Source organism: Giraffa tippelskirchi, chromosome 4 (assembly GCF_054371585.1).
Source record: "Giraffa tippelskirchi isolate mGirTip1 chromosome 4, T2T-mGirTip1v1.2.pri, whole genome shotgun sequence".
NCBI classification, from domain to species: domain Eukaryota; kingdom Metazoa; phylum Chordata; class Mammalia; order Artiodactyla; family Giraffidae; genus Giraffa; species Giraffa tippelskirchi.
The window spans coordinates 114,083,687-114,108,121 of record NC_137278.1 but is presented as its reverse complement, the minus strand read 5'-3'; the positions used below and the strand labels follow the sequence as shown (position 1 = coordinate 114,108,121).

Below are 24,435 nucleotides of genomic sequence, written 5' to 3'. Positions count from 1 at the left end.
CCATCATAGTCATCCTGTTCATCTGGATCTTTTTTGTACCATTCTTCTGTGTATTCTTTCTATCTTTTCTTGATCTCTTCAATGTCTCAGTTCAGTTCAGTCGCTCAGTCGTGCCTGACTCTTTGCGACCCCATGAATTGCAGTACACCAGGCCTCTCTGTCCATCACCAACTCCCGGAGTCTACCCAAACCCATGACCATCGAGTCGGTTATGCCATCCAAACATCTCATCCTCTGTTGTCCCCTTCTCCTCCCACCCCCAATCCTACCCAGCATTAGGGTATTTTCCAATGAGTCAATCCTTCGCATGAGGTGGCCAAAGTATTGGAGTTTCAGCTTCAACACCAGACCTTCCAATGAACACCCAGGATTGATCTCTTTTAGGATGGATTGATTGGATCTCCTTGCAGTCCAAGGGACTCTCAAGAGTCTTCTCCAACACCACAGCTTCAATTCTTTGGCGCTCTGCTTTCTTCACTGTCCAACTCTCACATCCATACATGACCACTGGAAAAACCATAGCCTTGACTAGACGGACCTTTGTTGGCAAAGTAATGTCTCTGCTTTTCAATATGCTATCTAGGTTGGCCATAACCTTCCTTCCAAGGAGTAAGTGTCTTTTAATTTCATGGCTGCAATCACCATCAGCAGTGATTTTGGAGCCCAAAAAAATAAAGTCTGACACTGTTTTCACTGTTTCCCCATCTACTTTCCATGAAGTGATGGGACCAGATGCCATGATCTTAGTTTTCTGAACGTTGAGCTTTAAGCCAACTTTTTCACTCTCCTCTTTCACCTTCATCAAGAGGCTCTTTAGTTCTTCTTCACTTTTTGCTATAAGGGTGGTGTCATTTGCATATCTGAGGTTATTGATATTTCTCCCGGCAATCTTGATTCCAGCTTGTGTTTCTTCCAGCCCAGCGTTTCTCATGATGTACTCTGCATAGAAGTTAAATAAGCAGGGTGACAATATACAGCCTTGATGGACTACTTTTCCTATTTGGAACCAGTCTGTTGTTCCATGTCCAGTTCTAACTGTTGCTTCCTGACCTGCATACAGGTTTCTCAAGAGACAGGTCAGATGGTATGGTATTCCCATCTCTTTCAGAATTTTCCACAGTTTATTGTGATCCACACAGTCAAAGGCTTTGGCATAGTCCATAAGGCAGAAATAGATGTTTTTCTGGAACTCTCTTGCATTTTCGATGATCCAGTGGATATTGGCAATTTGATCTCTGGTTCCTCTGCCCTTTCTAAAACCAGCTTGAACATTTGGAAGTTCACGGTTCACGTATTGCTGAAGCCTGGCTTGGAGAATTTTGAGCATTACTTTACTAGCATGTGAGATGAGTGCAGTTGTGCACTAGTTTGAGCATTCTTTGGCATTGCCTTTCTTTGGGATTGGAATGAAGACTGACCTTTCCCAGTCCTGTGGCCAATGCTGAGTTTTCCAGATTTGCTGGCATATCGAGTGCAGCACTTTCACAGCATCACCTTTGAGGATTTGAAATAGCTCAACTGGAATTCCATCACCTCCAATAGCTTTGTTCGTAGTGATGCTTTCTAATGCCCACTTGACTTCACATTCCATGATGTCTGGCTCTAGGTGAGTGATCACACCATCGTTATTATCTGGGTCGTGAAGATCTTTTTTTGTACAGTTCTTCTGTGTATTCTTGCCACCTCTTCTTAATATCTTCTGCTTCTCTTAGGTCCATACCGTTTCTGTCCTTTATTGAGCCTATCTTTGCATGAAATGTTCCTTTGGTATCTCTAATTTTCTTGAAGAGATCTCTAGTCTTTCCCAATCTGTTGTTTTCCTCTATTTCCTTGCACTGATCGCTGAGGAAGGCTTTCTTATCTCTCCTTGCTATTCTTTGGAACTCTGCATTCAGATGGGAATATCTTTCCTTTTCTCCTTTGCTTTTCGCTTCTCTTCTCTTCCCAGCTATCTGTAAGGCCTCCTCAGACAGCCATTTTGCTTTTTTGAATTTCTTTTCCATGGGGATTTTCTTGATCCCTGTCTCCTGTACAATGTCACGAACCTCTGTCCATAGTTCATCAGGCACTCTGTCTATTAGGTCTAGTCCCTTAAATCTATTTGTCACTTCCACTGTATTATCATAAGGGATTTGATCTAGGTCATACTTGAATGGTCTAGTCTACTAGTCTACTAGGTCTCTATCATTTATGTCCTTTATTGTACCTATCTTTGGCCAAAGTGTTCCCTTGATATCTCCAATGTTCCTAAAGAGATCTCTAGTCTTTCCTCTTCTTTTGTTTTCTTCTAGTTCTAACACTATTCATTCAAGAAGGTCTTCCTGTCTCTCCATGCTGTTCTTTGGAATTCTGCATTTAGTTGGATACACCTTTCCCTTTCTCCCTTACTTTTCGCTTCTCTTTGTTCTTTAGCTATTTGTAAAGCCTCCTCAGATAACCACTTTGCCTTCTTGCTTTTCCTTTTCTTTGGGGTGGTTTTTTTTGCTGCCTCTTGTACAATATTACAGACCTCCGTCCACAGTTTTTCAAGCACACTATTTACAGGTTCTAATCCCTTGAATCTATTCATTACCTCCATTGTATATTCATATGGGATTTGATTTAAGTCGTACCTTGCTGGCCTTGTGGTTTCCCCTGCTTTCTTTAGTTTAAGCCTGATTTTTTCTATGAGAAGATGATAATCTGAGCCACAGTCAGCTCCAAGATCTTGTATTTGCTGAGTGTATACAACTTCTTCATTTTCAGGTAAAAAGAATGTAATCAATTTGATTTCCATATTGGCTATTTGGTGATGTCCATATATAAAATCGTCTCTTGTGCTGTTGAAAAACAGTATTTTCTATGACCAATGCATTCTCTTGGCAGAATTCAGTCAGCCTTTGCCCTGCTTCATTTTGTACTCCAAGGCCAAACTTGTCTGATACTCAGGTATCTCTTGACTTCCTACTTTTGTGTTCCAATTGTCAATGATGAACAGAACATCTTTTGGGGGGGGTGTTAGTTCTAGGAGGTCTCTGATCAACTTCAGCTTCTTTGGCATTGGTGGTAGGGGCATAGATATAGATTATGTGATGTTGAATGAATGGTTTGCCACGGAAATGAATCGAGATCATTCTGTCATTTTTGAGGATGCACCCAAGTACTGCATTTTGGACTCTTTTGCTGATTATGAGGGCTACTCCATTTCTTCTTTGGGATTCTTGCCCACAATAGTAGATATAATTGTCATTTGAATTAAAGTAGTCCATTCCTGTCCATTTTAGTCCACTGATTTCTAAGATGTTGATGTTTATTCTTACCATCTCCTGCTTGACCATGTCCAATTTACCTTGATTCATGGACCTAATATTTCAAGTTCGTATGCAATACTGTTCTTTGCAGCACTGGATTTTACTTTCATCACCAGACATATCCACAACTAAGCGTTGTTTTCACTTTGGCCCAACTGCTTCGTTCTTTCTGGGGCTATTAGTAGTTCTCCTCCACTCTTCCCCAGTAGCATACTGGATACCTTCAGACCTGGGGGATTCATATTTCAGTGTCATATCTTTTTGTCCTTTTATACAGTTCATGTGGTTCTCACAGCAAGTATATTGGGGTGGCTTGCCACTCCCTCCTCCAGTGGACCATGTTTTGTCAGAATTCTCCTCTATGACCTGTCCGTCTTGGGTAACCTTACACAGCATGGCTCATAGCTTCATCAAGTGATGCAAGCCCCTTTGCCACGACAAGGCAGTGATCCATGAAGGGGCCTCATCAAGATACAGTGTAATTAGAGAGGCGGGGCTAAGATGGCGGAGAAATAGGACGGGGAGACCACTCTCTCCTCCACAAATTTATCGAAAGAACATCTGAACGCTGACCAAACTTCACAAAATTACTTCTGAAGGCTGGCTGAGGACGTCAGGCTTCCACAAAAACTGCGCATTATCTTCAAAAGAGGTAGGAGAAATTATAAAAGATAAAAAGAGAGACAAAAGAGTTAGGGACGGAGACCCGTCCCGGGGAGGGAGTCGTAAAAGAGGAGGAATTTCCAAGCACCAGGAAACCCTCCCACCGGCGAGTGTGGGGGAGGATTTTTTATCTCGGAGGGCAACGTAACTGGGAGGAAAAAATAAATAAAATCCACAGATTACGTGCCTAAAGCAACTCCCAGCAAAGAACCCCAGACGCTCGCATCATCCGCCACCAGCAAGTGGGGGCTGAACGGAGAGGAGCGGGCGGCATTGCCTAGGATAAGGACCGGGCCCGAGTGCCCCGAGGGCAATCTGAGGGAGCTAACGTGAGATAGTAACCTAAACTGTGGGACAGCCAGAGAGAGAGAACTATCCCGCGAAAAGCCCAACTCTAAGGCACTGCCGGCCCGCTCACAGAACAAAGGACTGAGCGATACCAGAGGAGAGCTAGCCGGCTGCGGACCGCCCCATCCCCCGCCGGACACAGCGGGCAGGCGGGGCCCGCCAGAGCCGGAAAGGGGCAAACTCGGCTCCAGAGAGGGCACCCCCTACCAAACTGCAAACAGGCTCCCAGTTTCTAAGCAAAGACTGTCTGAGATCCCGGAGGGTCGACAGCCGCCGGGAGGGTCGCAGCCAGAGACCAGCTCCCCAGAACCGACACAAAGCACATCGGAGCCGGGCGCGCCCGTAAACCGAGGCGGGGACCAGGGAGGTGATAAGCCGCACCGCCCCAATAGGGGAGAGCGCCCTCGCCAAACTCCTGGCCGCCTGGGCAGCTCCGACCGGGAACGGCACAAGCCGCGGGCGAAACCGAGTCTGCGCCTTTGTGGAGTAACCGGGAGCCTGAACCTGAGCGGCTTAGACCTGGGAAGTGCACGCAGCTCAGGGCCCGCTCCCCGGCCGAGTAACCTGAAACCTGAGGAGGGTAGACGGGGAAAGCACACACGCTGTGAGCGGGGGCGAACCCAGTGCGGCCGAGACACTGCGAGCTTACCACACACACGCCAGAATTGCAGTGTTCCTTCCTCCCCACAGCACGATTGAACAAGCGAACCTAAAGAGATCACCTCCACCGCTTTGTTGCAGGGCGGAAATTAGATACTGAAGAGATCTCCAAACAGAAGCCAAATAAACAGAGGGAAGCGCTTTGGAAGGGACAGGCCAACAGATTAAGATCCCTGTAGTTAATACCGACTGCATTGAAAAGGACCTATAGATCTTGAAAAGTATAAGCAGGAATAAGGATCTATCTAAAACTGAGCAGATCCCACACTGCTCACAACAGCTCCAGAGAAAGTCCGGGATATATATATTTTTTACTATTATTTTTTTTTTTTTAATTAAAAAAAAATTTTTTTTCTCTTCTTTCCTTTTTCTTCAAGTCCTCTATTACACCTTTAACTTTCATTTTCATAACCCACTATTAACTTGCAAAAAAAAAAAACCCTATTTTTGAAGCAAACTACATACATATATCTTATACCTTTTGTGTTTTCTTTTTTTTAATGTTTTTTTCCTGTTCTACATTTTTTTAATGTTTCTTTTTTTACTGTTTTACTGTTTTTTTTTACACTGTTTCCTTTTTTCTTTCTTTCTTTTTTTTTTTTTTTAGATTGTAAGTTTTATAAGAGTCTAACCTCTACTCTAGATTTTTAATCTTTGTTTTACATATTTGATATCAATTTTGTACATTTAAGAACCCAATCTTTAGGACCCATTTTTACTCAGGAGTGTGATCACTGGCCTGATCACTCTCTCCCCCTATTGATGCTCTTTCTTCTCCCTCAGGGAACCTCTATCTCCCACCCTCCTCCTTCTCTTCTCAACCCAATTCTGTGAATCTCTGAGGGTGTTCTGGGTACCGGAGAACACTTCAGGAACAGGATACTGCCCAGATCTCTCTCTCCCCTCTTAATTCCTCCCTTTCTACTCATGCTCACCTCTGTTACCTTCCTCCCCCCTCTCTATGTATCTCTGTGAATCACTCTGAGGGTTCCAAACTGTGGAAAGCACAGAGGAAAGTGCTTACTGGCTAGATTGCTCTCTCCACATTTGAATTCCCCTCTTCCCCTCCTGGTCACCTCAACCCACCCCCCCCCACCTCATCTCTCCATGTAACTCAGTGAACCTTTCTGGGTATCCCTCACTGTGGAGAATCTTTTCACCATTAACCTAAAAGTTTTATTATTGAGGCTGTATGGAAGGAGAAGTCTTGAGGCTACTGCAAGAATAAGACTGAAAGCCAGGGGAAACATTAATTAATAAGAGACCATCCAATAGCCTCCATAAATTCACTGAAACCAAGCTCCACCCAAGAGACAATAAGTTCCAGAGCAAGACATACCACGCAAATTCTCCAGCAACGCAGGAACATAGACCTGAGCATCAATATACAGGCTGCCCAGAGGCACACCAAATCCATAGACATCTCAAAAATTAATACTGGTCACTCCATTGCACTCGAGAGAGCAGAAATCCAGCTCCACCCACCAGAACACCGACACAAGCTCCCCCAACCAGGAAGCCTTGACAAGCCACCTGTCCAACCCCAACCGCAGTGAGGAACCTCCACAACAAAGAGGAACTTCATACTACCAGAATACAGAAGGGCCACGCCTAACACAGCAATCTAAACAAGATGAAAAGGCAGAGAAATACTCAGCAAGTAAAGGAAAATGAGAAATGCCCACAAAGCCAAACAAAAGAGGAGGAGATAGGTAATCTATCTGAAAAAGAACTTAGAATAAGGATAATAAAAATGATCCAAAATCTTGAAAGCAAAATGGAGTTACAGATAAATAGCCTGGAGACAAAGATTGAGAAGATGCAAGAAATGTTTATCAAGGACTTAGAAGAAATAAAAAGGAATCAATATAGAATGAATAATGAAATAAAGGAGATAAAAGACACTCTGGAGGGAACCAACAGTAGAATAACGGAGGCAGAAGATAGGATAAGTGAGGTAGAAGATAGAATGATGGAAATAAACGAAGCAGAGAGGAAAAAAGAAAAAAGAATCAAAAGAAATGAGGAAAACCTCCGGGACCTCTGGGACAATATGAAACGCCCCAACATTCGAATCATAGAAGTCCCAGAAGAAGAAGATAAAAGGAAAGGCCATGAAAAAATACTCGAGGAGATAATAGTTGAGAATTTCCCTAAATTGAGGAAAGAAATAGTCACAGAAGTCCAAGAAACCCAGAGAGTTCCAAACAGGATAAACCCAAGGCGAAACACCCCAAGACACATATTAATCAAATTAACAAAGATCAAACACAAAGAACAAATATTAAAAGCAGCAAGGGAAAAACAACAAATAACACACAAGGGGATCCCCATAAGGATAACAGCTGATCTTTCAATAGAAACCCTTCAGGCTAGAAGGGAATGGCAGGACATACTTAAAGTAATGAAAGAGAATAATCTACAACCCAGATTACTGTACCCAGCAAGGATCTCATTCAGATATGAAGGAGAATTCAAAAGCTGTAGAGACAAGCAAGAGCTGAGGGAATTCAGCACCACCAAACCAGCTCTCCAGCAAATGCTAAAGGATCTTCTCTAAACAGGAAACACAGAAAGGATGTTTCAACACGAACTCAAAACAACAAAGTAAATGGCAACGGGATCATACTTATCAATAATTACCTTAAATGTAAATGGGTTGAATGCCCCAACCAAAAGACAAAGGGTTGCTGAATGGATACAAAAACAAGACCCCTATATATGCTGTCTACAAGAGACCCACCTCAAAACTAGAGACACACACAGGCTGAAAGTGAAAGGATGGAAAAACATATTCCATGCAAACGGAGACCAAAAGAAAGCAGGAGTCGCAATACTCATTTCAGATAAAATAGACTTTAAAATAAAGGATGTGAAAAGGGACAAAGAAGGACACTACATAAAGATCAAAGGATCAATTCAAGAAGAAGATGTAACAATCATAAATATATATGCACCCAACATAGGAGCACCACAATATATAAGGCAAATACTAACAAGTATGAAAGAGGAAATTAACAATAACACAATAATAGTGGGAGACTTTAATACTCCACTCACGCATATGGATAGATCAACTAAACAGAAAATTAACAAGGAAACACAAACTTTAAATGATACAATAGACAAATTAGATTTAATTGATATTTACAGGACTTTCCACCCCAAAACAATCAATTTTACCTTTTTCTCAAGTGCACATGGAACTTTCTCCAGGATAGATCACATCCTGGGCCATAAATCTAGCCTTGGTAAATTCAAAAAAATTGAAATCATCCCAGCCATCTTCTCTGACCACAATGCAGTAAGATTAGACCTCAATTACAGGAGAAAAACTATTAAAAGTTCCAACATTTGGAGGCTAAACAACACGCTTCTGAATAACCAACAAATCACAGAAGAAATCAAAAAAGAAATCAAATTATGCATAGAAACGAATGCAAATGAAAACACAACAACCCAAAACCTATGGGACACTGTAAAAGCAATACTAAGGGGAAGGTTCATAGCAATACAGGCGTACCTCAAGAAACAAGAAAAAAATCAAATAAATCAACTAACTCTACACCTAAAGCAACTAGAGAAGGAAGAAATGAAAAACCCCAGGGTCAGTAGAAGGAAAGAAATCTTAAAAATTAGGGCAGAAATAAATGCAAAAGAAACAAAAGAGACCATAGCAAAAATCAACAAAACTAAAAGCTGGTTTTTTGAGAAGATAAACAAAATTGACAAGCCATTAGCCAGACTCATCAAGAAACAAAGGGAGAAGAATCAGATCAACAAAATTAGAAATGAAAATGGAGAGATCACAACAGACTAACAGAAATACAAAGGATCATAAGAGACTACTACCAACAGCTATATGCCAATAAAATGGACAACTTGGAAGAAATGGACAAATTCTTAGAAAAGTATAACTTTCCAAAACTGAACCATGAAGAAATAGAAGATCTTAACAGACCCATCACAAGCACGGAAATCGAAACTGTAATCAGAAATCTTCCAGCAAACAAAAGCCCAGGACCAGACGGCTTCACAGCGGAATTCTACCAAAAATTTAGAGAAGAGCTAACACCTATCCTACTCAAACTCTTCCAGAAAATTGCAGAAGATGGTAAACTTCCAAACTCATTCTATGAGGCCACCATCACCCTAATTCCAAAACCAGACAAAGATGTCACAAAAAAGGAAAACTACAGGCCAATATCACTAATGAACATAGATGCAAAAATCCTTAATAAAATTCTAGCAAACAGAATCCAACATCATATTAAAAAGATCATACATCATGACCAAGTGGGCTTTATCCCAGGAATGCAAGGTTTTTTTAACATCCGCAAATCAATCAATGTAATACACCACATTAACAAATTGAAAGAAAAAAACCATATGGTTATCTCAATAGATGCAGAAAAAGCCTTTGACAAAATTCAGCATCCATTTATGATTAAAACCCTCCAGAAAGCAGGAATAGAAGGAACATATCTCAACATAATAAAAGCTATATATGACAAACCCACAGCAAACATTATCCTCAATGGTGAAAAATTGAAAGCATTTCCCCTAAAGTCAGGAACAAGGCAAGGATGCCCACTTTCACCACTACTATTCAACATAGTTTTGGAAGTTTTGGCCACAGCAATCAGAGCTGAAAAAGAAATAAAAGGAATACAGATAGGAAAAGAAGAAGTAAAACTCTCACTGTTTGCAGATGACATGATCCTCTACATAGAAAACCCTAAAGACTCTACTAGAAAATTACTAGAGTTGATCAATGAATATAGTAAAGTTGCAGGATATAAAATTAACACACAGAAATCCCTTGCATTCCTATACTCCAATATTGAGAAAACAGAAAGAGAAATTAAGGAAACAATACCATTCACCATTGCATCAAAAAGAATAAAATACTTAGGAATATATCTACCTAAAGAAACAAAAGACTTATATATAGAAAACTATAAAACACTGATGAAAGAAATCAAAGAGGACACAAACAGATGGAGAAATATACCGTGTTCATGGATTGGAAGAATTAATATAGTGAAAATGAGTATACTACCCAAAGCAATCTATAGATTCAATGCAATGCCTATCAAGCTACCAATGGTATTTTTCACAGAACTAGAACAAATCATCTCACAATTTGTATGGAAATATAAGAAACCTCGAATAGCCAAAGCAATCTTGAGGAAGAAGAATGGAACTGGAGGAATCAACCTGCCTGACTTCAGGCTCTACTACAAAGCCACAGTCATCAAGACAGTATGGTACTGGCACAAAGATAGAAATATAGATCAATGGAACAAAATAGAAAGCCCAGAGATAAACCCACGCACATATGGACACCTTATCTTCGACAAAGGAGGCAAGAATATACAATGGAGAAAAGACAATCTCTTTAACAAGTGGTGCTGGAAAAACTGGTCAACCACTTGTAAAAGAATGAAACTAGAACACTTCCTAACACCGTACACAAAAATAAACTCAAAATGGATTAAAGATCTAAACGTAAGACCAGAAACAATAAAACTCCTAGAGGAAAACATAGGCAAAACACTATCCGACATAAATCACAGCAGGATCCTCCATGACCCACCTCCCAGAATATTGGAAATAAAAGCAAAAATAAACAAATGGGACCTAATTAAAATTAAAAGCTTTTGCACAACAAAGGAAACTATAAACAAGGTGAAAAGACAGCCTTCAGAATGGGAGAAAATAATAGCAAACGAAGCAACAGACAAACAATTAATATCAAAAATATACAAGCAACTTCTGCAGCTGAATTCCAGAAAAATAAACGACCCAATCAAAAAATGGGCCAAAGAACTAAACAGACATTTCTCCAAAGAAGACATACAGATGGCTAACAAACACATGAAAAGATGCTCAACATCACTCATTATTAGAGAAATGCAAATCAAAACCACAATGAGGTATCATTTCACACCAGTCAGAATGGCTGCTATCCAAAAGTCTACAAGCAATAAATGCTGGAGAGGGTGTGGAGAAAAGGGAACCCTCTTACACTGTTGGTGGGAATGCAAACTAGTACAGCCACTATGGAGAACAGTGTGGAGATTCCTTAAAAAACTGGGAATAGAACTGCCATATGACCCAGCAATCCCACTGCTGGGCATATACACCGAGGAAACCAGAATTGAAAGAGACGCGTGTACCCCAATGTTCATCGCAGCACTGTTTACAATAGCCAGGACATGGAAGCAACCTAGATGTCCATCAGCAGACGAATGGATAAGGAAGCTGTGGTACATATACACAATGGAATATTACTCAGCCATTAAAAAAAATACATTTGAATCGGTTCTACTGAGATGGATGAAACTGGAGCCCATTATACAGAGTGAAGTAAGCCAGAAAGAAAAACAACAATACAGTATACTAATGCATATATATGGAATTTGAAAGATGGTAACGATAACTCTATATGCGAGACAGAATAAGAGACACAGATGCATGGAACAATTTTATGGACTCTGAGGGAGAAGGTGAGGGTGGGACGTTCTGGGAGAATAGCATTGAAACATGTATATTATCATATGTGAAACAGAACACCATTCCATGTTCGATGCATGTGACAAGGGCTCAGGGCCGGGGCAATGGGATGATCCAGAAGGATGGGATGGGGAGGGAGGTGGGAGGGGGGTCCAGGAAGGGGAACACATGTAAACCCATGGCTGATTCATGTCAATGTATGGCAAAAACTATTACAATATTGTAAAGTAATTAGCCCCCAACTAAAATAAATAAATTTATTAAAAAAAAAAAAAAGAAAAAAAAAAGATACAGTGTAATTAAAATGGCAGAAATTAAAGGTAAAGAGAGAATATTAAAAGCAGCAGGAAAACAACTAGTTATGTATATAAAACTTTCATAAGATTATCAGCTGACTTTGAGTGGAAACTCTACAGGCCAGAAGGGAGTGAAACAATATATTTAAAGTGATGAAAAGAAAAAACCTACAACTAATGATGGGTCAATATCTGCAAATTAATCAATGTGATACACCATATTCCAAACTGAAAAATAAAAATCACATGATTATTTCAATAGGTGCAGAAAAGCTTTTAACAAAATTCAGCATATATTTATGATAAAAAGCATTCAACAAAGCAGTGGGACTATAACTCAACATAAGAAAGGCCGTATATGACAAGCCCATAGCTAATATCATACTCAGTGGTAAAAAACTGAAAGCATTTTCTTTCAAGAAGAAGACAAAGATCTAGAAGAAGACAAAGATGCTCAACCTCATCACTTTTATTCAACATAGTATTGGAAGTCCTAAACACAGCAATCACGAAAACAAAAACAAAAAAAATTGGAAAGGAAGAAGTAAAACTGTCACTATTTGTAGATGACATGATACTACATAAAGAAAATCCTGAGGATGCCACAAAAAAACTCTTAGAACTTACCAGTGAATTCAGTAAATTTGCAGAATATAAAATTAATTGCAGTGCTATTCATAATACCTACGATATGGAAGCAATGCAAATGCCCAGTGATAGATGAATGGGTAGATGAGTGTTTGTTTGTACTTGTTTGTGTGTGTGTGTGTGTGTGTGTGTGTGTGTGTGCCGAAAGAAATATTCAAAGAAGAACAAAGTTGGAGGGCTTAAACTTTCTGATTTCAACCCTACTGCAAACTATAGTAATCAAGACAGTTATCATTCCAGCAGTTCTGACATAATTATAAACATATGGTCAATTTATTTTTTAAAAGTAAGAAAAGAAAATTAAATAAAGAAAAAATAGTTATTTCAACAATGCTGTACTGAATATTGAATGACTATATGCAAATGAATGTAGTGGGACTTTACCTCAAATCATATACAAAATATCACAATATAAAACAACACAATACAATAAAATGAAAATAACTCAAAATTGATCATAGACCTAAATGTAAGGATTACAAATACAAAATTCTTGGAAGAAAACACAGACGTAAATCTTAACAATCATAAGTTAGGCAATGGTTTCTTTGGTATTATACAAAAAGCCCAATGATGAAAGAAAAAAAAAATGGACTACATTATTTCAAACTTTTGTGCTTCAAATGATACCATCAAGAAAATAAAATAAGCTTCACAGACTGGGAAAATACACTGGCATATCATATATTTGATAAAGAACTTTTATCCAGATATTTAAAAATGACTTTTCAATAATGAAAAAACAAATAATGAAATTTTAAAATGGGCAATCAATTTAAATAGACATTTTCTCCAAGGAAGGTGTATTAATGACCAACAAGCACATATAAAGATGTTCCACATTATAAATGAAAATTAAAGACATGACATACTACTTTACACTCACTGCTGCTGCTGCTGCTGCTGCTGCTGCTAAGTCGCTTCAGTCATATCCAACTCTGTGTGACCCCATAGGTGGAAGCCGACCAGGCTCCCCCGTCCCTGGGATTCTCCAGGCAAGAGTACTGGAGTGGGTTGCCATTGCCTTCTCCAATGCATGAAAGTGAAAAGTGAAAGTGAAGTCGCTCAGTCGTGTGTGACTCTTCGCGACCCCATGGACTGCAGCCTACCAGGCTCCTCCGTCCATGGGATTTTCCAGGCAAGAGTACTGGAGTGGGTTGCCGTTGCCTTCTCCATAACATCATTGGGGGTAGTATAAAGTGTAGCCATTTTGCAAAACAGATGGTGCCTTTTCAAAAAGTTAAACACAGTATTATCATATGACCTGAAATTCCATTCCTAGGTATATACTCGAATGAAATAAAAATATATGTTCACATAAAAACTTGTATATGAATGTTCATAACAGCAGTATATAGCTCAAGAGTGTAAACAACCCAAAAGTCCATCAACTGATAAATGGATAAATGAAATGTGGTATCCATATAGTGGAACATTATACAGCAGTAAAAACTGAGGTATTGATATATGCTGTAACATGATGACTGTTGAAAATATTATGCTAAGTTAAAGTTAGTCACAAAAGAACATATATTGGATTATTTCATTCATATTAAGTAGCAAGAATAAGAAAATTTATAGAAATGGAATGTAAATTAGTGGTTGCTTAGTGCTAGAGTTTAATGGGGAAAATGGAGATTGGTTGCTTATGGGAACAGGTTTTTTCCAGGGAGACTGAAGATGTTCTCAACTAAGATTTTCACAATGATTGCACAGCTTAGTGAATATACTGAAAAATGTTGAATTGTATACTTTAAATGGATAACATATAAGTATGTTAATTATATCTCAATAAAGCTGTTTGGAAACAAAAAAAAAACAACAAAAGGAGCAACGATATACAAGGCCTGAGACTTTCCAAAGCTGTACAAGACAATGTATTTAAGACTACCTGACAGAAGTTGGTCCATTCTAAGCCTCTGGGGTTACAAGCCACAGCGGGGGAAAAAAAACAAGTAAGTTTTACCTTAGAAATACGCTGACAGTGATTCTCCAGTTGAAATACACTAGAGGACTAGAGCAAATGTTTCTTATGCCACAGATTTCAAAAGTATCTACCCTTATTAAGTGACCTAAAATAGGAGGCTGAAATGTCTGCTTACATAACAGTGTGAAAGCATACAACCCAAAGAGAAATTGATTAGAAGGGACTGAACTGAATTTAAAGGTTAGACAGGGAAGGCGTAAAACAGCATATGGTGACTGGAACTGAAAGCAAATTTCTAGGCTTTACAAGAATGCAACAATGGCTCAAATGTTGCATGAAAAGACAGTATGAGTAGGTGGCTTTCCCAGCTCCAAATGAAAAACACTTAGTGAAAAACATTAATCCCTCAATGGGAGCTTTCTCCTGATTTTGTTTATTACAAGTGTGTTTAAATATACACTGACAATGAGTAGTCTGACACCCAGCCATGGCTAAAATAAATGTTTCCCAATTTCTTCTCCTTTCTTCAAAACCAATTAAATTTCTGCTGTGGTCTATGGCAGTAATTTTTTAAACTCTGACTGGACATTAAAATACCCTGGGTCACGATGGCCTTCAATAGGTCAATAGGTAAACTGAGATATATCTTTGTGTTGGAATTTTATTCAACAATAAATAAATGAGCTCTCAAATCATAAAAAGACATGGAAGAATCTCAAATGCTTAGTGGTAAGTGAACACACTATATGATTCCAACCAGGGTATTCCTGTGGAAAGGCAAAACTATGGAGACAGTAGAAGAATCAGCGGTTTCTAGAGGGTGGGTGGAGGGAAAGAGAGATGAATAGGAGGAGCCCAGGGGATTTTTAGAGCAATTAAACTATTCTGTATAATACTGTAATGGTGGATACACATAAAGTTTTTTTAATAAAGCACACAAGAGACTTCGGCTGAGATAAGCTGAACTTTATTGGTGCTGTGGGATTTATACTTTACTCAGTAGACAAAAACTGAAACTATCACTGCAACTGTTGAGACCTCTTCTTACAGAGATTAAATGATTTATGAAACTGGGTAAAACTTTAAATTAATTAGGCTTCAAATTCATCTGAAAATATTATTTTAGTTTTAAATATAAAATTAGTTTGGACTGCTTTTTCACATCTTCCTGTGAATTAATAATGGAAGAGATTTATATTCAAATATGGCACATATCTTAGTTGTTATTTTATAACTAGTATACTTAAAGTCACTTAATCTTATTGCTGAAGCTGATGAGCTATGACATGAACTGACATAATTTAGGTAGGGAAATAGTAAAGGGTATTAACTTTGGATTGAGAAACACTTGGAGTTAATTTGATTGATGTATTAGGATGGGTTTAGGATGGATTGTGCAGCTTTTTCTGGGATATACCTTACCAACCATAAGATCAAAGATAGTCTGAATAGGAGTTGTTGTATTTTGGTTGGAGCCTCTTGGGTATGGTAGTGGGATAATCCTGGGGAGATTGCTGATATGCTTACCTGAGAGGGAAAACCACACCTAGGTAGGTCATAAGTCAGATGATCAAGTCCTACAGCTGAGAGAAAAAAAGTCCTGGGAGGTTGACAATGGCCATTTCTTTCTCTAGCAAGTCTCCCTAGAAATGAGGTTTCCAGGATGGGCTGTATGTTAGAATCACCCGGAGAACTTTAGATAGTATCAATGTCTTGCTAACACCCAGGCTAATTAAAGAAGACTATCTTTGATGAGAACTAACATCACAGACAAGTAAACATGACACTATTTAGTGAATTTTGGAGAACACATTGAATGTATATAGATTACCCATTCCTTTCTTTGAGTGCAGAGAAATGTATTACCTATACCTCCTTCTTCAGATTCAGGACCTCATGAGTGAAACCTACAGTATTCCTTTTAGGTTTGTAACTGGGTATGTATATCTGACAAATTTAGGATAAGTTATTAGATCTCCCTTTTCTTAGATTTTATTACTAATTAAAGCTAACCGTTTGGTCTGTTATGCTTCCAAGGTTGTCTCTCCATTGGTTCTAAGCTAAGGACCTAATTCACGAGCTCCATTGTTGTTCAATTGCTAAGTCCTGTCAGACTCTTTCCAACCCCATAGACTACAGCACACCACACTCCTCTGTGTTCCACTGTCTCCCGAAGTTTGATCAAATTCATGTCCATTGAGACAGTGATGCTATCTAACCATCTCATGCTCTTCTGCCCACTTCTTTTGCCTTCAATCTTTCCCCAAATCACTGTCTTTCCAGTGAGTCAGCTCTTCACATCAGGTGGCCAAAGTATTGGAGCTTTAGTAACGGTCTTTCCAATGAATATTCAGAGTTGATTTCTTTTGTATTAACTGGCTTGATCTCTTTGCTGTCCAAGGGACTCAAGAGTCTTCTTCAGCACAACAGTTCGAAAACATCAATTCTTCAGCACTCAGCCTTCTTTATGCACCAACTCTCAACATCCATACATGACTACTGAAAAAACCATAGCTTTGATTGTATGGAACTTTGTTGGCAAATGATGCCTCTGCTTTTCGATACACTGTCTTTGTTTGTCATTGCTTTCCTTCCAAGGACAGAGCATCTTTTAATTTCATGGCTACAGTCATCATCTGCAGTGATTTTGGAGCCCAAGAAAATAAAATCTGCCACTTGTTTCCATTTTTTGTACATCTGGAATTTCTTGGTTCACATACTGCTGAAGCCTAGCTTGAAGGATTTTGAACATTACCCTACTAGCATGTGAAATGAGTGCAGTTGTACTCATTCAGATAGTCTGAATATTCTTTGGCACTGATCTTCTTTATTCCTGTGGCCACTGCTGAGTTTTCCAAATTTGCTGGCATAATGAGTGCAGCACTTTCACAGCATTATCTTTCAGGATTTGAAATAGCTCAACTGGAATTCCATTACCTCCACTAGCTTTGTTCACAGAGATGCTTCCTAAGGTCCACTTGACTTCACACTCCAGGATGTCTGGTTCTAGGTGAGTGATCACACCATTGGTTAACTGGGTCATTAAGATCTTTTTTTGTATAGCTCTTCTGTATATTCTTGCCACCTCTTCTTAATCTCTTCTGCTTCTGTTAGGTCCTTACTGTTTCTGTCCTTTATCATGCCCATCCTTGCATGAAATATTCCCTTGATAGCTCCAATTTTCTTGAAGAGATCTCTAGTCTTTCCATTCTATTCTTTTCCTCTATTTGCATTTTTCATTTAAGAAGGCTTTCTAATCTCTCCTTGCTATTCTCTGCAACTCTGCATTTAGTTGTGTATATCTTTCCCTTTCTCCCTTGCCTTTCACTTCTCTTTTTTCCTTGGCTGTTTGTAAAACCTCCTCAGACAAGGAAACAATTTATACAATTAGCTCTGTACTATCGTGATACATCTATGAAGCACTTAGGAACCAGAGTACTCTTGAGGAACCAAGTTGTAAAGAATACAGATAGTTTCATGTGTATAAGGTTAATAAGTAGCATCTGTTCTATTCTTTTGTCCTCTTTCTTACACTCAAATTCTCTCTTCTAATTATTTGCCTCAGGCTGTGTGCTGCACATTGCCTTCTTTCTTTCTCTTCAGATGGGCAATCTTGTCAATCTCTTTGTAGTTCATGGTGACTCTAGGTTTCTGTGACACTGGTTCAAACACTAATTGAACTGAACAATACCTTACAATTCCAAGAACCAATACCAACAAAGTAAGTCCCTGAATCAGAAAACATAAACTTCTGAAAGAAACAATAAGGATAGGTTATTTTGGAATTTATGCCCACATTTGTTCTCATTAGCAGTGCTTGGAGGGAAGTCACAGGTGAATAGGAGGGCAGTTTAACTCTTCATCAGAGCCTGGGTCTGGGGATGCTTCTCGGATAAGTATTGGCTGGGAAGATATTCCATTGTATACTTATAGAATCACTAGTTTTTATCTTATTTCAATATTTATTCCAGGTCTTCTATGCAATTTCAAAAAGCCATGGCAAATTTTCACCCATAATTGCAAAATTACAAACATTCTCATTGTAAAAATAAATGAGATAATTGTATGCATCATTTTGAGAATCTAAGGAAAAGCCCAATTCATTGTAGTTTTAGGTGGTTCAATTGTATGTATTAAAATTCACATGAAATAGGAGCAGTTTAAACTTCAAAAGTTGTTACTATTTTAAAAAACATAGAATGATTACTGCTGGTAATACTACCTTGGGAAAGATAATAATCACAATCATTTTATTTCAACAATGATTCTTTTTTACATACTAATTATTGTTCTATAATGCTTATTTTTTTTTAAAAAAATTCTTTAAAGTGTATATTAACTGCTCTCTTGGATATGTAATTTTGTTTAAAAATAGTCTCCACAGAGTTTTACCTCTCTAGTGAACTATGTACAAATTGAGTTTTGCTTTTCAAGAAGAGTGTTGAAAAGGTAGCTTGTTAAGGAAAGACTGTTTCATTTTGTTTCCTTCCCCATGTTCTCTTGCATTGTTTCAATTCTTTTTTCATTAAGTTGTACTTTTATGAATGCTACCCACTCCAGTATTCTTGCCTGAAGATTTCATGGCAGAGGAGATTGGCAGACTACAGTCCATGGGGTCACATAGAGTTGGACACAACTGTGTGACTAACACTTGTACTTTATGTTGTAGGACTTGAAAATTTCCTAGGGAGATGAAAGTGCTTATTTTGGTTTCCTTTTTTATTAACCAATCATTGATTCTAGGTAGTACTTTTGATAGTTGACAAAGCACTGGACAGAACCTCAGAAGACCTGTATTTGATTCTAACTCTCTAACTAATGAACTAGTTTGGGCGGGTCACAATATTTCTGAACCTCATCTGTTTTCTGAAACTCATCATAGTTTTCTCACCCATGAAATATGTTAAAATACATTTTCTTTAGTTACCCTTCTAGCTGTGACCTGCTCTTCTATGAGTCACTCTGTGGCAGAATTCTTGCTTTATGGTTATTATGATGAACAATCACACAACCAGAGAATTACATTTAAAAATATTGATGAAACAGCTTCAGAGGTTCACTGCTAATGAGAGAGGCTGTATCACAAGAACCTGACACAGGATCCTAAAAACTGCTAGCAAATCTTGATTTATCCATGTACATGAGTTGATCTAAATGGTCTCTGAATTTGTCTGAAGAATAGAATGCTATGACAGTAAAGGTGGGGAGTGACATGTGTGCCCAGAAATAAAAGATATGTGCAGAGTAGGATCTTTTCTGAGAAATCTGAAAGTAAGTCTCCCAAATACAAATTTAGGAAAGCTTCATGGTTGGGGTCCACTCCCGGTTTTGTTCATTCATCCCATTATCTTTAATGTGTGCTTTGAATCAGGGGTGTATGGATGGTGGAGGACACACAAGACAGAGGTCCAGACTCTGAGCTGGTATGACCTCACTCCTATTGCCTTCAAGGGGTAAAGCAAGCTACATGACCAGGCCCTGTGAGGAAAAAGACTTCATCTCTTAATGGGAGAAGCTGCAAAGTATTGAAGCTATTTTTGAAATCTATGCATCCTTAATTTTTAATAAGATTAACATATAATATATAGCTTAGAATTTTCATGAGCATTGAGTAAAATACAGTGCTTGTTTCAGTGCCTGACAAAGAGTAGCCACTCAATAGATGTAACTGTTTATCAGCTACATGCTGTTGCTGCTGCTGCTGCTAAGTCGCTTCAGTCCTGCCCAACTCTGTGCGACCCCATTGACAGCAGCCCACCAGGCTCTTCTGTCCATGGGATTCTCCAGGCAAGAATGCTGGAGTGGGTTGCCATTTCCTTCTCCTATCAGCTACATGGCTATTGTTAAAAAATATATGGAATCTAGAAAAATGGTACTGAAGAATTTATTTAAGGGCAGCAATGGAGAAACAGACATAGAGAATAGACATATGGACATGGGGAGAAGGGAGGAGAGGATGAGATGTATGGGAAGAGTAACATGGAAACTTATATTACCATATGTAAAATAGATAGCCAATGGGAATTTGCTGTATGGCTCAGGAAACTCAAACAAGGGCTCTGTATCAACATAGAGGGGTGGGATGGGAGGGAGATGGGAGGCAGGTTCAAAAGGGAGGGGATATATGTATACCTATGGCTGATTCATGTTGAGGTTTAACAGAAAACAGCAAAATTCTGTAAAGCAATTATCCTTCAGTAAAAAAAAAAAAAAAACTTACCTGTGTTTGTTGTTATTCAGTCACTCACTCCTGTCTGACTCTTTGCGACCCCATGGACTGCAGCACACCAGACTTCCTGTCTTTCATTATTTAGAGTTTGCTCAAACTCATGCCCATTGAGTCGATGATACTATCCAACCATCTCATCCTCTGTCATCCCCTTCTCCTCCTGTCCTCAATCTTTCCCAGCATCAGGGTCTTTTCAAATGAGTCAGCTCTTCGCATCAGGTGGCCAAAGTATTGGAGTTTCATCTTCAGCATCAGTCCTTCCAATGAATATCCAGGACTGATTTCCTTTAGGATGGACTGGTTGGATCTTCTTGCAGTCCAAGGGACTCTCAAGAGTCTTCTCCAGCACCACAGTTCAAAAGCATCAGTTCTTCGACACTCGACCTTCTTTATGGTCCAACTCTCACATCCATACGTGACCACTGAAAAAACAGAATAACCAAATCCTGTTACTTCTACTCCTATTTTGCACTATTTCTTCTCTACATTCTCAACAGTACCTGTTGCTACTGACTGAATTGTGACCCCCATCTCACCACATTTATTGAAATAACTTATTAAATTATAAGCACTTGGCTATCTATCTCTGTTGAGGAACTATAAACTCCACGAGGGCAGGGACCCTAACTCTAATTTATAGTTGCACTTTTATTTCTTGATTCAGTACATTCTAACAGTAGATGCTCAACAAATATTTGCTGAATATATGAAGAGAAAACTCCAGATACAAAGAATGTTTTAAAAACAAATCAAAATCTTGTTACTCTGCTTTCTTGTGTTCTTCCAATCGTTCCTCATAATGTTCAAAATTAAAGTTTCTTAGTTTAATATTCATGGATATGTGATCTCACCCCTGACTCTTGAAACTTCATCTATCACTCTTCTGGTACATGTAACCTATTTGCTAGGAGTTTTCTGTATTATTTACTGAAAGATGTCTTTTTCCCCTGGAATAGCCAGATATCCCTTTTTTACCTGGCCTGGTTCTCTCTCTCTTAGGCTTAGGTCAATAATTTCCTTCTCTAGGACATCCTCTTTGAAGTTCCATCATTAGTCAAACATTACTCCTTTAATTGTATGCATAAGCCTGTCACCACAATTATCAATCTACACATCACATGCTACATTTCCATCTTCAAGAGACCAGCAAGCATCTAGCATATAGTAGATGTTTCATAATTACTATGTGAATAGACAGAGGCAGGATAGCAGGTGTGGAGGGAATGAAGCTTTCAAATTCAAAGCCAGGAGTTTGATGAAGTGTCCCTTGTAAGCCTGGAGATGTATATTTCTTCTATTACTAAGGTCTCATTAGAGTTTCCCCCACTGAATGGACTAAATTGCCTTTTTTTTGTTCTTGAAATAACTTTGTTGTGAGCTTGGTATTACTCTATCCCCAAATGACTATTGTCCTAACCTTTTTTTTTTTTTTCTTTTTGGACTAAAGCTTGACTTCATTTCTTTTTGACCAGTGGTTTATGTTTTATTCCTAAACACTTTCACATGAGTTAGACTACTCCAAATAAAGCTATGCTTGTATGATGCCAAACAAGTCATTTGGTAGTGACTAAATTATTTTGGCATTTTGAGCACAAAGCCAACCTCAGCTTCTTTAATAATAATAATGATACTTTGTTAGTATAAGTGCCTCCAGGAAAAAAGAGAAATCCAGCATTGATTTGACAAGACTAATGCTTAAGTGGATCCTGCTTCATTTGTTTTTCAATAGAAAGAGAAAGGTGATAGTTGTACAAAGCAACTATCCTGTGTGTGCCATTGGTGCATCAGTTAAAGTAGCCCTGGGCAACTTTTTACTTACTCTTCTTTGATTTACTGTATTTCTTAAAGTGGAATACAAATGCATTCTAAACAACTTTAGGTCACCAAGGGATTTCCCCTATTTCCCAGCTGTAGGCCAAATCTTAAAATTCTTAACCAGAGGAAGAGCAACAAAAAGGGACACAATTTAGTAAAGAAAAATATAGCAGAATTATCACAAATAATGAACAATATACAAGTAACCACAGTTTCCCATTTCTTAAGAGTAAGCTGGAGTTAATCTTTTCATAAATACACTTGATAATTTCAGAAGATGAGTGGATTTTTTTAAGAAAAATTTTATCTCTTACTTTTCTGTGTAATGTTACCTAAGATGGAGCATGTGTTTCATTGTGTATTAATTAATTCCTCTCCTATTGCACTAAAATGCAACTTAGGATGAGTAGAGGTATCCTTGATGAAAACTGACATTCTCTTTATTCAGGAGAGAAAACTGAGACCCAAGGAACCCATGTGACAAGGTCATACAGCTGTGGACAAAGAATATCATCTGCCATTTTCATAAACAAGGATGTCACAGCCATAAAGCCGTTGCCCACTGCAACTGCCTGAGGGTGTCCCCTGAAGGGAAACCAGGGTGGGGAAAAGCCGGAGACTGGCCCAAGACCATGTCAGGTACACATCAGGAGAGTGAATTTCCATGAGCTCGGCATCTTGTGTTCTCCCATAGAAATGCATTAAAATCATTAACTTTGAGTGTTTTTGTGATTAACAGTAATCTTTTGATGTTTTACTACTTTTTCATAAAAAACTCCTATATATCCTGGCTTCTCTGCTATGGAACAGTCCATCACAGCTGTCAGAGCGGCAGTATCTTGGGCTTAAGTTCTCAGTAAGTCCACAAAATACAACATAATTCTCAACTTTTAGGTTGCATTTTTTTTTTTCAGTCAACAAAGGTATCTAATTCAAGAACTAAACTAGATACTAAGACATCAGTCTCTTTCTATTCTTTCTACTACATCAATATATTTTTTTCGTCTTTATTATTCTTTTGGTATCATCTTTCTGAATTCTTAGTAACTATAAATTGTTTTAAAGGTAGCTATACATTTTAAAAGGAGTGAGCAATTTAGCTTAGTGAAATTATTTTTAAGAAGAATTTGTTTAAAAATACAAGACAATTACTATCTTGTCCTAATTTCAAAAAGCACTCTTTTTGATGATATTTTGCATAGGCAAGAGAAATTAATATTTAATATATGTTACTATGAAGATTGTAAGTCTTATTGAGAGGTTATTTTGGGATATATGCTATAGCAAAATACATCTTGGAAGTAAAATGTATTATCTATTTTTAATTTGTATTGAATTTTATTTTTGCTTGATGCATTGGGAATTGCTTGGAAGTATTCTAAAGCATTGTTCTGGATCTGCTTACAACATCTTACGTTGCACTAAGTACCTAAAATAAAATAAATCTATATATAGAAACTAAGTATATTTATGATCAGTCTATTTTGCAGTTCTGGCTAGATCACTATTAATGCAACCAAGATATAAATATGTCTGTATAGTATTAAACAGTAACTGAGTTCCTTTCCCTTTAAATTAAATCCTTTGTATGCACATTCAAGTGCTATAATGTATATGAATTCTATACAGTTTACTATATTTGTAAATACATGAAAGAACTTGCAGTTTTATTTACAAAAGTATGGTTATTGAACAAGAATACAAATGTTGTATATTTCAAGATAAAAATGACATATAAGTAAGTATTTATATAGGTATTTCTTTTGAGATTTTGTCCATTTAATGTCTCCTAATTTTCTTTTACTTTTAAATGTGTATCTAATTCTTTGGAGATGTCATTGTCAAAGAACAATTTCTCATGGGTAATGGCAACCCACTTCAGTATTCTTGCCTGGAAAAATACCATGGACAGAGGAGCCTGGCAGGCTATAGTCCAAAGGCTCACAGAGTCCTACACAACTGAGTGACTAAGCACACACACAACACTATGAGGGGTGGGAATTATAGTTTTTATTAGGGGAGACATAAAAAGGTAGAAGG

At 38.2% G+C, this 24,435-nt stretch overlaps 1 long non-coding RNA gene across 1 annotated transcript; it reads left to right on the top strand.

Moving 5' to 3' along the window:
- Nucleotides 1–2,115: 2,115 nt before the first annotated feature.
- LOC145546828 (uncharacterized) lies at nt 2,116–23,115 on the top strand. Its single transcript, XR_014083318.1, has 3 exons — nt 2,116–3,942; nt 14,222–14,379; nt 22,844–23,115. It is a non-coding gene; the product is annotated as an uncharacterized LOC145546828 (long non-coding RNA).
- Nucleotides 23,116–24,435: the final 1,320 nt, after the last annotated feature.